This window comes from Elephantulus edwardii, unplaced genomic scaffold, assembly GCF_000299155.1.
Source record: "Elephantulus edwardii isolate Elephantulus edwardi_28Jun2011 unplaced genomic scaffold, EleEdw1.0 scaffold00023, whole genome shotgun sequence".
Taxonomy (NCBI): Eukaryota; Metazoa; Chordata; class Mammalia; order Macroscelidea; family Macroscelididae; genus Elephantulus; species Elephantulus edwardii.
Genome location: NW_006399773.1, coordinates 8,003,634 through 8,015,619, shown reverse-complemented (window position 1 = coordinate 8,015,619; position 11,986 = coordinate 8,003,634).

The window sequence follows — 11,986 nt, the reverse complement described above, 5'->3', positions numbered from 1 at the left end:
CCACCCTCATCCCCAGTTCGTTCTTCTTCCCCACCCCCCATGTCTGTTTTAATTGTCCAATTGCCACAGTGCTTGTCAAAGCCAATTCTGATTAATCTCCTTTGTCAGTGTGTCCCTTGCCATTCCCTAACACTCCTCCCTGAGAGAGACTTCACCCTGATTCATAAGGAAAAGGGGATGGCATATGTTCTTAGCTACTTCCTGCTGAAAAGGGACGCTGTGGGTTTCAGGGTGAAGGTCTTCTCTCACTACTCTAAAGGGCCCCTTCGGCAGTAGGAGACACATAGACTATTATATGCCATATATGTATTTGTACTAATATTAATATTGATGTGCTTTTCAGTAGAACTTTCTGTTGTTTGGCATGAATTCTAACGTATATTCTTCTATGGGATCATGTATAACTCTCCCGTAGAGTTTGAGGCTGGACAAGGAGAACACTTCATCTTTCTCTCTCACACTGAGTGGTGGGTTTGAACTAATGATCTTTTAGTTAGTACCTGTGTACTTAACATTAGAATACCAGAGCTCCTTATATAGAAAGGAAAAAAGTTAGAGATCCAAGTACACTAATACAATTAATACATGGTGTACACACTGTTGTTAGGTGCTGATGAGTATGACCCATTGTGACCCTAAGAACAACAGGCTTGAACGCTGTCCTATACTGTCCAATCCTAATCATCACTGACACATATATATGCACAATTCTGCTTCAGTAGCAATTAAGTTTAACAATATATGGAGTGCTGATGGCATAGTCCATAGCAAGTTGTACTACTAACCCAAAGGATGCATACGCATGCGTCATCTCCACCCACTGCAATTTAGAGTCAGCAACCTAAAGTCAGGTCAGGGATGTGTCAGTCCTGGTCGACCTCAATGAATTCTGAGTTTGAGAAATAAAGCACAAATGAGACTAGAAAGCAAGGCTCTTCTGTTTATCAATATACACCCAGTTCAAGGAAAATAGAAACAATTTGTTGAATGTTAAAATGAATAAAAAATGTAGGGGAATAATAGTTAAACGAGTTTGTTAAAAAGCAACATAAGTATATAATAACATAAAGAGTTTAATGTACTGGTAAGAAAATTAACCAGTATGGAACCATGGAAACAAAATCAGATGAATTGTTTTAAGGAGGAATTGTCAAAATGACACATGTTGCCCAAGGCCCAGCAATGTAGAACTTGAAAGCATTCCCAGGTGTCCGTGTCACTGATTTCTAACTACCCCCTTTTAGAGAGGACCTGCAGTTTTAAAATTTCAGTATGTTGCTAAGTTAATGGAAGGTAATGAAGTGGAGAAAGCAATTGAGTAGAGACAACTCTTCAGATTGGGGTTGTTTTGTTTTGGAACAAAATAGAGCAGTAACTGTAATGGAACTTCAGAATGAAAATGACTTTGCTTTGTTTAAATGCTCTCAGGTGGTACTGACATACTGTTTTTCTGATCTTGATTTATTTCTGTTTGGGTAGCCTGTTGCCCAACCAGATAGACGCACGAACCTAAAGAAATTAATTCAATATAGCTGTGACTTAATTCTCTTATTTAGCCATATTCAAATTATCTGCCTTTATTATGAAATAGTTGTCACAGTATATAAAATGTCACAAGAGGCATAAATTAAATGTTCCCAGAAAATCATATTTTGTTGTTTTGATTTTGGGTGGGTTTTTTAAATTTTTTTTAAGTTTTCAGTTTATAATTACAAAGTTTAAGGGAAATACCTCACTTGTGTTACATATTCTATTGTCTGGCTTTACCATTCATTTTAAGAAGGAAAATACATTCTTTAAGTTTGTCTTCAATGACCAATGGGGAAAAAAATACTTTTATGTTCTAGTATCTAGTAACACTTAAAGGTAAAAATTTGTCTATCCTGTTTTCTTTATTTTCTTATCAATTTTTTATTTCTGCTTTTTGTCTTTTAGGAGAGTACAGGTGAAAATTATTGGTAAATTAAAATATACAAAAAGGCAATCTTTTTCTTTGAATAAAGAATAAAATAATAAAAAGAACTTATTAGGTAATATTTCTTCCACTTTTGTATTTAAGTAAAAGCTTATGGTTTTATCTAAGCTTATTGTGTGGCCCAGAATAATACAGTTTATCTTTCTTTATAGAGTAGCTCGTGTGATCTAGGTCAGGACTTAGTAGTTATGAGAAAATTTGCCTTTGTTTTTGAGCTTTTGTTGTAGCCTTTAGCAAGCAAGCTTAACATTTAATTTTAAAATAAAGGGGGAAAAAAACAAGTAAACAATTTACACAATCCCGGAGTTGTATTATTTTATAATATTCAGCCCCTGGATAGTGGGTAATTGTTATGTTTCATTAGCTTTTTCAATTATTGCTTCTTATTTCTGTTTTGTCTCACTTGGGAAGAGATAGTCTTTCGAGAAATCATAAATTAGGAGAAAAAGGCCTAAAAATGCCATCATAGACAACAAATCAAGTAAGATAATTACAGGATAATAACAGAGTGAATGAATGAATGAAGTACATTTGGCTTATTCACACCTACTGTTTCCTTAATTTCCATAAATTAAAGAAACTCTTCCTTTACCCCATTATTTGCTTTTTATCTCTGTTTCAAAAATATTTAAATATTTTCCACCGAGTTCCATAATTCACACTTAAGTATTATATCTTTTCAAGTACAAACTCCTTTATTTTGACATCTTCTTTCTTCTATACTGAATTAAGAAGAAACTAAAACTCTGCTTATTTAAAGATTTTATCCTTTCAAATATGTTGGTAAAACCGCTAAAAAAGACACCTATAATAATAATGGTAATTTAAACTTGGAAGCTTAGTGCTACTTCGTCAGTCTTCGATTTCCACCTAGATAGCTTCCAGATGGAATTACCACAGAGGACTATCAATAGTGCAAAAGGAGCAAGAGCAACACGGAGGACGACTCAGTCAGACCTCCAACTAAACCCACCAATGGGAACTCTCTCCACAAACAGCATCTACAGCATAAAACTGATCCCCATCAGCTCACACTTGGCCCTCCATGCTTCTGCACTTACTTCTGTGAACTTCCGGGTCCAATGTTCATTGCAAAAATATGGGTAACAGACATCAGAACTCGGAGGTCAAAATGCCCAGTGTTTAATGTGTCAAATCACCCCATCATTCTAAGAATATACCATTTTTACAACTGTTCCTTACCTCAAACATCTTGTCCGTGCCAATCGGGCTCAGCAATCTGGAAGATCCCGAGCTCGCACAGCTGCTGAGGTTGTGGCTACCCCAGGTGAGCGAAGGAGAAGAGCCAAAGAATTACAGAAGCAAACTTCTTTGTCTGGGTTGTGGTGGCATAGACCATGCTTTCAGGGGATCTACGGGTGGTAATTTGGGCCGTGCCTTTCTAGCAAGGCAGGCAAAAGAGAGGCAGCTGGAATAATTAAAGACAATCATACTTGACTTGTCAGCACTTAGCAACAACTATTACTATGTTGCACTTAGATTCCGAAGACCAGGCAATTATGTGACATTGGCAATTTATGTAAAGGCTGGGGCCCTACTATCTGCTTCCCTCTACTGACTTCCTCTGTCAGCCTCATGGCGTCCATGGATGGACCAAGATATCTTGAACATACAAAAGGCATCTCATACCTGATTGGCCTCTCTCACTCCTGCAATCCTGTCATTCCACGGATTTCAGGTTGATGGTCATTGTGACTGATGGAAGCTTCCTGGGACTCATAGCATCCAAGGTACTACCTAATATTTTTTTTCCAAGTCTTAATAAATGTTAAAGGCTGGATTACAAATAAGTGATAAGGTTCAAGAAAAAGGGAAGTTTCTCTTCCAATGCTTTGATAATTATAGAATAGTTTGTGGGTTATTTATTTCTGGTAATAGTTTTATTTAGAAAGAGTTTTCCTTATTTTGTCTTGCCATTTTGTGTCTATAATATAAGATGCAATGGAGGTTAGTGTGTCAGAATCAGTGAGATTGGCTCAGGATAGGGTAGCCGTCAGAGCTGCTGTACATAAGGTTTCAGACGACTCAATGTCACATGACAACAACAGATGCCGAACTTTATTATTGTAGTCTGCGATAGTGTTGAACAGATAAAGTAAAAAGCACACACATAAAGGACAGAACTTCCAGGTTTGGCATATATATTTGGGTAGAGAAAGATTTCCCCCTCCACCCACAACAGTTTAACATGTTTTGTTATTTAGGAGGATAGGAAAACATGAGATATTTTGAAAATTAAAGGATAGATGACACCTGTGCCTTGAATCGATATGTGATGGTCTACAAGAAATACAGTAAAATCATAGTGTAGACATAGCTGCAAAGTTGGCTCCATGGTAATGAAACGAACCCGAGATCTACTAGACTTTACTGGGGGAAGGCTCTGTTCACAGATGACCAGGGTTCAAACAGGTTGTGTTTAAAAAATAAGATCTAAAAAGGAGCTTTTGGGGCCTTATTTGTAGGGAGTTGTGCTGCTAGCTCAAATGTTGCCTCTCGATGGTGGTTCAAATCTACCCATGACTTGAGTTTAGCCTCAGAAATTCAATGGGAGGTTAGCGACGAGTCTATTCCAACTCTACAGCAATGAGAGAGAGGATCTAGATTGAACACTCACCCTTGATGAATGGTCCACATGATTTAAAACACAGTAAAATCCAAGAACTCTTACAGAGTTCATGAGGGAGGGTGATCTGTATAAACATTAACAAAGGGGGAATTTCTATTATGTCAGTATTTAGGCTTTCAATTCATAAGCGTGATATGCTGTTGTTGTTAAATTCTATTGAGTCAGAACCGACCCATAACAGACTGTCTGGTGAGTTTTCATCGGCAGGAAATCATGGGAAGAGATTTCCTGTTTCTCCAGTTGTTGGATTTGAAATGCATACTGTTGCATTGGCAGTGCAATTCCTTACAATTAAGCCAGCAGAGCTCCCTTGAGTATGATTTAAGATGTACAATTTCTCTTAATATTTTTTTCTGAAACTAAAATAAACATGTGTTTTTGTTGGAATTGTTCCAAAGTATTTATTTTTTTTTTTTATTTTTAGCTAGATTTTATATTTTGATTTTGTTTAACCTCTCTTGTTAAGTTGGAATCAACACATAGCTGACCCCCAGCAGGTTTTCAGAGATTAAACAGCAAAGGAAAAAATTGCTCATCTTTTTCCTGTGAAGGAGCTCGTGTACTCGAACCACTTGTCTTTGAACTGGCAGCAAAACTCCTTGCTGCTAGGCCTAACCACTCTTTATACATGAGTATATGTGTGTCTGTCTATGGATTTAAACATAATAGTTTCTTCAAAAGTTTATACTCTTTTGTTAGTTCTTTTTTTATTGTATATCATATTCACAATCTATTAAATTTCGCTTTCTATGTGTTTGCTTAATTGTTCTTGTAATATTTTGAGATTAGTTCCTAGAATGATTTTTTAAAATCTCTGCTATTTCCAAGGCCAAACATTTTCCTCTATTAATTTTGATGTCTTATTTTGACTCTCCTCTAATTGAAAATACTGTCTCACTTGCCTCATTATGACTTATTTAAAACACTTTAAGAACATTTACTGATTTAAAATATTTATTTTGAAAATCTCTGGTGGAATAGTCTGTAGGAAGTTGCACTGTTAACCCAAGGGACACATTTCTCTGGCAGCTTAAATACAGCAGCAACTCAGGAAGAGGAAGATGGGCCATCACCTCCTGTAAAATTTACTTCCTCCGAAATCCAAGTTTCAGCCTCAATTATGAGCTGGTTGATGGGAGTATGTGCACCTGTTATTGGTTTAGCTTAAAATCTTTGAGATCAATCAGAGCATGTTGTGGACGACGAGTTGGAACTAACCCAAAGCTGACCCTCCAGCGAGTTTTCAGAGGCAGCTAATCCCATGGGAGGAGTTTGCCCGGCCTTCTCCAATGGAGCAGCTGGTAGCCTAAAGTCTGGAGCCATGTGCTTTTGGGATTGCAGCACAGCTTCTTGCCATTAGGCCACCAGAGCTCCTAACTTTCTTATAAGAGATACAGTTCGCATTGCTTTGATGTAACTTTTGGGATCCCAACTGGACTTCTATCTAGGGTCTATATTAGTAGTCTGTATGTGGTCCATCAGATAAACAATGAGGGAGTTCTGCTGGGTCAGTCCTGGGAAGTTTTACTGTTAACCTGAATCTGACACCTCTTTAGTAGTTGAAATCCACCAGCAGTTTCTCAGGATAAAGGTGGGCAATCACCTTCCCTGCAATTTCCATCCTTGGAAACCCAATAGAGAGTCAGTTATGAGTAGGTTACTTCTTGATGGCAAAGAATTTTAGAGTTTTGGGGTTTTTTTTGTTTTGTTTTGTTTTGTTTTTTAATACTAGTTTACTTACGAATTTTGTATACATTGTTTTTCACACTGGATCTTTCCCATTTCCTTCTCCCACCCCTCCCTCCACCATCAAATTGTGCAAGCCTATGATTAACATCCCCTTTCCCCCATTCTCATCCCTATGCCCCCACCCTCCCCTGCTTATCTAGTTCTAAAATAATGGTCTTATACAGCATTTGTCCTTAAGGGACTGAGTTAGATCACTTAGCAAAATGCTCTCCAAGTCCTTCCCAAGTTAGGTAGTGATTTACAAAATAATTGCTCCTGTGTGTTGCGTAGTATTCCATCTTGTGAATATACCATAATTTCTCAATCAATTTGATTGTGATTCGACATCTGGGCTGTTTATTTCCATGTTCTTGCGATGGTGAATAACGCTGCTATAAACATTGGTATATGAGTCTCCATTCGTGCCTCAGTTCTCATTTTCTTGGGATATATTCCAAGCAGTGGAATATCTAGATCATATGGAATTTCTACAGTCAGTTTTCTAAGGTAATGCCAAATTGCCTTCCAGAGTGGTTGTACAATTTTACAAACCTACCAACAGTGTATAAGAGTTCCTAAAAGTTTTTTTTTATATGTTATAGGCTCTAAGCTAAAACTTTGCCCTCCTCCCCCAGACCAGTCAGACTGTGGCAAGATCTGCTCAGCTTCTTTGCAACTTTCAAATTTAAAATACTTCAATGGGAAATATTATTGCCTAGAATGAAATAGATTTTGCCCTGGGTGTAAACCTTAAAGGACATTAATCAAAACTGTATAAAACTTTACTTGTGCAAATGTCAAAACTGTTGGTCTTAACACTATTATCTTAACATCTCATATCAGATTTACAGGCTTATGTTATTATTTTAAAGTTCTATCATCTCTTGGTGTTTATAAAATATGCAAAGTTCTGTATACTATGCTAAAAAAAAACAAAACAAAAAAACAACACCGTGGTAGCAAAGTTTTTATTTTGTTCACATAAATATTTTTTAAATGTTTTGTTAAAGATTTTAACAAAGGACTGCAACTATATAATAAGAAATTTTCAGTTACTATGACAATAATGAAAAATAAATCCTATTTAATCTTAACCAGGAAAAAGATGATGCACTTGGGCTCCTATTTCTGCATAGATATATACTTTAATAATCTCTCAGTCTTAGGAAGAAAACATGGACAGACTTACACATACACTTACAGATTATTTTCACATAAAATTATCTATTTTAATTTCTGATATTATTCATTTAATTACATTAATTAAAAGATTATTCCTGATATTAATAATTAAATTGCATGCACTGACTATACTTGATCTGGGTTTAAGAACTTAATTGACATACAAGTCTATAAAATAAGCTCCTATTCTTATTGAACAATGTTTAAAGTACTTTCAATTTAAATATTGACTGCCATGTGAGGACTTATATTTATTCTCTTAGAACTCAGAATTTTAATTATCTAGACTCAGCATTTTCTATCCTTTGCCTACTACTATGAACAAAAAAATGAAATCTATTAAGGTTGAAAACCCATTCTATCTAGTTGGAACAAACTCATAGCTGCCCCATCTGCAGATTTCTGGGACTGTAAATCACTTGGCATAGCCCATTTATCTCCTGCTGAACTGCTAGTAGATTCGAGTTGTCATAGAGGTACAATCTTTATGTTAGTAGTGCAACTCTCTGCTTACAGGTATAAGGAGGGGTGTGGGGAGAATAAAGCTACCAAATAGTTAACTCTTTTTCCTCATTATGCTCCTTGTAAAAAAAAAAAAAAAAAGAAAGAAAAATAAATGAAAATGCATACCCTGCAATCAGATTGCAAATTCAATCATGTGCTGTAAAATTCCTGCTGTGAGAATATATAAGTACAGCCACAGCTTGTTAGTACAAAGAGAGCAAGTTTGTGTATATATAATCTGGAAGAGATTATGATCTACCCGATAAGTGAGGACTTGAATTAATATATATAGTACAAAAGATATGTAAATATAGGGCAAAATGGCTTCGTTTTTATGAGTCTACTTTGAGGTATCTGATGAAGGTTGTTTTAAAACAGATAAATGGTGTTGTAATTTAATTCTCATAAAGTAGGAAGCAAAATCTTATTGCAAATACACTATTACCTGAAGTATTATTGTTTCGTCAGCTAGGCAATGCAACAAAATTTTGATTTTAGCCTTATTTGCACATTATACTTCCGACTAGATACTCGTAACCAGGAACACAGGGCAATATGGTGCTGACCCAAAGTTAATGCCTTTAAGGAATTTCTAAACCACCAGTGCTCTGTGAAAGATGGTCAAATTCTCTCAAATGATTTACAAACTTCTGAAGAAGCAGCTAAGAGTTGTTCATGACTATCATTTTATTCCCTCTAAAAACAAGCAACAGCAACAAAATGTGGTGTATATATGATTGTTTGGGCACATATATTCTAGAATAAGGAGATTTTTTTAAAATTAATTTCAATGAACATTTAGAGAGATTTGGATTGCCATTAATTCATTGTTGCACTTTTCTCCCCGCACCCCCACCCCCGTTCGCTCTTCTCCTTGAAAAGCAAAAGAAAAATTCCTTCATTGGTACACAATCCCCTCACACCCCCCTCACACCCCGAGTATACTCCACTCAGCAACCCTCATTCCGAACTCTTATGATAATCATAATGCCCTAAAATATATTACTTTTAAACTGTTCTCTTCCTCTTCAACTTCAATGCAGTATACATAATTTATCCTGTTTTTCTCAGTTTTACCCCCACCTTGATGTCAGCCTCATTCTACAACAGTGGCACCATGCAGTATTAGTCCTTATGTGACTGAGATATTTCACTCAGCATAATGTCCTCCAGGGTCACCCATTTTGAATAATATTGTATGAAATCCTTGTTTGTCAATGCAGCATAGTATTCCATTTTGTGAAAATCACAGAGCTTCTCTATCCATTCATTTGTTGATGGGCACTTAGGTTATTTCTAACTCCTTGCTATTGTGAACAAACCCACGATAAACATGGGTGTACATATATCTGCTTGGATGTCAGTTATGGTCTCTTTGGGGTAGTGGAATTGCTGGGTCCAATGGTATCTCTATTTGCAACTTTTTGAGAAAGTGCCATACGGCCTTCCACAGTGGTTGCACCATTTTACACTCCCACCAACAGTGAATAAGGGTTCCAGTTTCTCCACCTTGCCAGCATTTGTTGCTTGCTGTTCTGTTAAATTTTGCTAGTCTTACTGGAGTGAAATGATATCTCATAGTTGTCTTGATTTACATCTCTTTTAGAGCTAGGGATTTTGAACATTTCTTCATGTGCTTGTTGTCCATCTGAATGTCTTCTTTGGTGAAGTGTCTGTTCATATCCTGCGCCCTTTTTTTGATTGGATTATTTACCTTTATCTTGTGGTGCTCAAGTATTTTATAAATTCTAGATATAGGTCCCTTATCTGACATGTCATTATGAAACACTTTTTCCCAGTCTGTGGCTTCCCTTTTTACCCTGTTGGAGAAGCTTTTGGATGTGCATAGAAATTTGATTCTTAGAAGGTCTAATTCATCTATTTTATCTTCTCCTGGCTGTAGATTTTTCAGGATACTTGGAAGACCCTTTATGTTGTGGATTAGGACTACTAAAGTTCTTCCAAGCTTTTCTTGAATGAAGTTTATAGTCCTTGGTTTTAGTCCTAGGTCCATGATCTACCTCGATTTGGTTTTTGTATATGGAGTGAGATGTGGATCTTGCTTAAATCTTCTGCAGATAGTTTTCCAATTTTGCCAACAACATTTGGTAAAAAGGCTGTCATTCTGTCATTTCCCACCCCCCCCCCAACTGATTTCATCTCCTTGTCAAAAATCAGTTGATCATAGATGGATGAGCTGATTTCCGGGTTCTCAATTCTATTCCATTGTTCTGCGTGCCTGTCATTGTACCAGTACTACGCTGTCTTAACTACCATGGCAGTGTAGTATGATTTTAAATCAGGGAGTGAGATGCCTCCTACCATTTTTCTATTTAGAATTAGGAGATTTTTAAGAAATATCAAGTTATCTGGCTGGTTATGTGAATATTTTGATGAAAAGAATTTGAAAATTTTACTCTTAACAAGAAATTATGATGTTACAATTATTTATAGCTCAAAGTCCCTAGATATAATTTGAAAGTATTACTTTTTCATTTCTTAAAATAAGGATGTAAAATTTCTATTGGAAGAAACATAGATGCATTTTCCTGTATGATTTACATTGCTTTTCTCAGATTATAATCATTCTTGGTGAAACATGACATAAAGAAATGTGATCTCTTCAGCTAGAAGTGTTTGTTTTGTATCTAAAACTGTTGAATAACAAAATGATTAGAACTTTCTGGAATGTTGCAAATTGGTAGCCATTATGTATGGAACTCTCTGGGTTGTACAGGTGGTTAATGTGCTCAATTGCTAATCAAAACATTGGTGGTTCAAGTACAAAGGAAACACTTCAGAGGAAAGAACTGACCATTCCTGACAACATGTGCAAAGTATGGAGATTAATTTGTTTTGTCATCCTTCTAGGTGGTGAACTATGCTCCTATAAACATGATGTACAGATCTCCATTGTCTCAGTTCTAATTTCCTTGGGCTACTTCCCTAGCACTGGAATACCTAGATCATAAAAAATTCCTATGTTCAACTTTTTGAGAAAACACCAAACTGTCTTCCAAAATGGTTGTACCCTTTTACAATCCCACCAACAGTGTATGAGAGTTCTCACCTCTCCACATCCTCTCCAACATTTATTGTTTGCTGCTCTACTAAACTTTGCCACTGTTACTGAGGAGACACATACTGCTTTTACCCAAGACTTGTTTTTCAGCCACTTGGATTCAGCTTCTTAACATACTGCACAAAACTATCGAGCTTCCCTAAGGAATTGGGTTTTTAAAATGAAAATACAGAGAGACTTTAAGACTATCTTCGTTTAATTCTTCCCTAATTAGTCTTCTCCGAAACAAAATTGAGAATGGTTAAATAAAAGGAAAAAAGTAAATTAATAACAAAGATAGAAAGTTAATCAAGGATCTTAAAATATTATCTCACCATATCATATATTTTGTTATTTTTGTTATGTGCCATCAAGTTACAACTGACCTATAGCTGACACTCCGATGGGTTTTCATAAGCAGTTAATTTCATAGATGGGATTGTCCATACACCTTCCACAGGGCAGCTGGTGAATTCAAACCATGTGCCTTCAGGATTGCAGTGCAGCTCTTACCAATAGGCCTATTTATTGTTTGTATCTCTCAGTAATTCAAAACATAATGGAAGGGAAAACTATACAGCTTACCTTGGCTATACGTCTACTAATATTATGTGACAGCACCACGTTTAAGCCATTTGACTACTATCCAAATGACCTTTAATTTGAATCTATCAACTGTCCATGGAGCAAAGATGAGCAGTGTGCTTCCATAAAGATTCACACCATTAGAAATACCACAGGGTAGTTCTCCTATGCCCTTTTCTGTCACTCTGGGTTGGAATCAACTAAGTAGAAATTAATTTTTGCTTTGTATATCTCTGTCATTTCCCATACTATGAATATTGAAGATGATAGACTATGAATATTGAAGATGATAGATAGATAC